This window comes from Myotis lucifugus, unplaced genomic scaffold, assembly GCF_000147115.1.
Source record: "Myotis lucifugus unplaced genomic scaffold, Myoluc2.0 scaffold_1830, whole genome shotgun sequence".
NCBI lineage: Eukaryota > Metazoa > Chordata > Mammalia > Chiroptera > Vespertilionidae > Myotis > Myotis lucifugus.
In genome coordinates, this window is record NW_005872878.1 from 10,895 (window position 1) to 13,956 (window position 3,062).

Consider the following 3,062-nt stretch of genomic DNA (forward strand, 5'->3'; position numbering starts at 1 on the left):
TATGGTCCCTGTCAGGGCACAAGCCTGGGTTGAGGGCTCAATGCCCAGTAGAGGGCATGTAGGAGGCAGCTGATCAGTGATTCTCTCTCATCATTGATGTTTCTGTCTCACTCCCTCTCCCTTCCTGTCTAAAATAAAAAATATATATATTAAAAAAAGAAAACTAGCTCTACCCGGGTTGGTTCAGTGAATAGAGCATTGGCCTGTGGACTGAAGGGTCCTAGGATCGATTCCGGTTAAGGGCACGTACCTTGGTTGCAGGATCCTTCCCTGCCATGGCCCTGGTTAGGGCTCATGCATGCAGGAGGCAGTTTGTCGATGTGTTTCTCTCATGTGGATGTTCCGTCCTGTCTTTCCCTTTCTCTTCCACTCTCTCTCTAAAAATCGATGGAAAAATATCCTTGAATGAGGAATACAAAGAGAAGATAAAGAAAAACATACTCTCAGATAGTAAAAATAGTGTGTCCTCTTAACAGCAGCATATCCAAACACATTTGTGGGCCTAAAAATACTCAATGAGTTAAGTTTCTATTTTATTCAAGAAACAACTTAAGTGATGTAATTCTTAAATTTAATGTTTCATGTAACCCAATGTACCAGACATATGTCATTTCAACATGAACTCAATATAAAACATTACTCATGAGATATTTTACATTCCTCTTACATACCAGGTTGCCAGAATCCGCTGTATATTTCACTCTGATGATACATCTCAATTCTGACTGGCCACATTTCCGGGGTTCATGACTTTTCTGGTGGACAGAGCAGATCTAGACCCTTCCAGGAGAGGCGTGAGTAGTATCTCCATAGATCCCACACAAAGAGAGGGCCTTGCCATCTATTGAACACTTACTGTGTGCCAGGCACTGGGATTTTTATCATTAAGACCCAATGACAGGGCTGGGAAGTAGAGGGTGTTCAACCCATCTCATAGGTGAGACAACTGAGGCTCAGGGTGGTGAAGTCACACAGTGGCTGGAACCAAGGTCCGCTGGTCTAGGCCTCTCCTGCCAGAGCCCTCAGGGGGAGGCCAAGGCCAGGAGAGGACCAGCAAGGTGGCAGCTGGAGCGGGGACTGTCTTCATGAGCCCACTCCCTCATGTAATGACTTTATTCGTAAATTATTACATTTGTCAGAGCTGATCATGGGCAGTATTCACTGTTCATCGGTAAAATCTGCCACCCAAAGCATTGCTACTTGACACTCCTTTCTTTTTGCACCCACTCCCAAGACCTGTTTCTTCATTCTTTACCACCCAACTGAGGTGTGACTTCCTTTGGAAGGCTGCTTCTCCCCAAACTCTCCCTCCTCCTTTGTGCACTGGTGGTCACTCCCTGTGCTCCTTATAAGCCTTTTACAAAACGTTTTATCACATCTCTCCGACCCTCTATCAGGGGCTTTTTACCTGCTTTGTGCTATGGACCCTTTTGGCAGCCTGGGAAAGCTTATGGTGCCCTGGGCTCGCCAGGGAACTGACAGCAGCAAGGTGAATGGTGTCCTCCTGGCGTTCTGAAATACAGATTTTGAATCATGTGTCTAATCCCGCTTTGGTCCATAGCATTTGAAGCTTTTGACGTAGCTTGAATTTTGCATTCCTTATATTTGTCTGTTTCTGCTTTTAAAAAATAATAATAAAGGAATGTATTTCCACTGTTCTGTGACTTAAATGCATTGGGTTGTCTGTTCCATATCTAGGCCAAAACAACTTCACGAAATCCCAGCCTTTTACTGTCCTGACAAAGACAAGGTGAATTTCATTCGTAAAAGCGGCTCTGCTTTCTGCCTCATCAGCATCCTCAAGCCACTCCTTCCCACGCCAGATTTTACCCTCAAGGGCTCTGGCCACAGCCTGACAGTTACATGATCTGCCTTTATCACAGGTATCATCCTACCTTTCATCATCACTGTATCATAGTCCCAGAGATCCTAAATGGCAGTGCATGGATTTCCTCTTTTGCTTTTGTGAATATGTTGTCTTGTGGACTTGGTCTGGGTTGGTAGTTTGCCAGGAGCCTACTCCATTGATTAGCAATCTGTAGTCACAGAATCTTGGGACTGACATTTTCTTTATGTAGTTGGCACTGAGATGTTACCTACAGGTTTTGGTAGTTGTCTGTCCAACATTCCACACAGTGGGGAGTACAGGCAAAGGAGGGCTTTGGGGCATAAGCAACAGGAGCCTTTGAAAAATCCATCCAGTTTTGGATTTAGGTTCACCCTAGTACAGTTACTGCCAATGTCAAGTGTCAGCAGTATTTCATGTCTGGGAATGTGGTAGTAAAATTAAGGAGCAGCTCTTTTCAAGGTGAGTTCCATCAAACTGTGTTGGAAACAAGCATCCCTCTGAAGTCTTCATATACTACCTTATGATGCAATGATTTAATGTTCTTATACATATTAAAGGGAGAAAAAGTTTAAATACTTGTAAAGGGATACAGTTTAGAGGGTTACCAATTCAGTTTATCCAGACATATCCCGTCAAGGCAAGCCTAGTCATAGCAATATATCTTCTGAAAGGACTTCTTATACTCATGCAACTTTAAAATATCTAAGTAATGAAAAGCATGCCCTGTTAAAGTTATAATGGCGATGTATTTAGGGAAGTTAGAAAAATTCAAACATAAGTCTGTCAGGTTAGTTGGTGAGTCCGTTGAATTTTGGTACCTTTTCTATTCAAAAGTAATTTACTTGGAATTAGTACATGTGGCTTCTAAGTCAGTAATAGCCCAGTTATTCAGGATCTAAATGTTCTCTTAAATCCGTGTTCTTATCTTTGCCTCACACTTAATTTTCTTGTGTCTCCATCCCTACAAGTTACAAGGGTATTTTACAGCTAGAATCCCACTTGGTAAAGTTTTTCCTTTTACTCTGTTGTGCATGTTGGTCTAATTCACATTTTTCAGTAGAGTTTCATATATCCTTAATCTAAAGTAATTTAAATAGGAATGGGATAACTTTATTATTTACATATTCTTGTAAATGGAACTTGTAATATCTGGTTGTAAGGAGAATGTGAATTTGTAGTAAATGAATTGTATGGCAACCAAGCATTTCCCGTG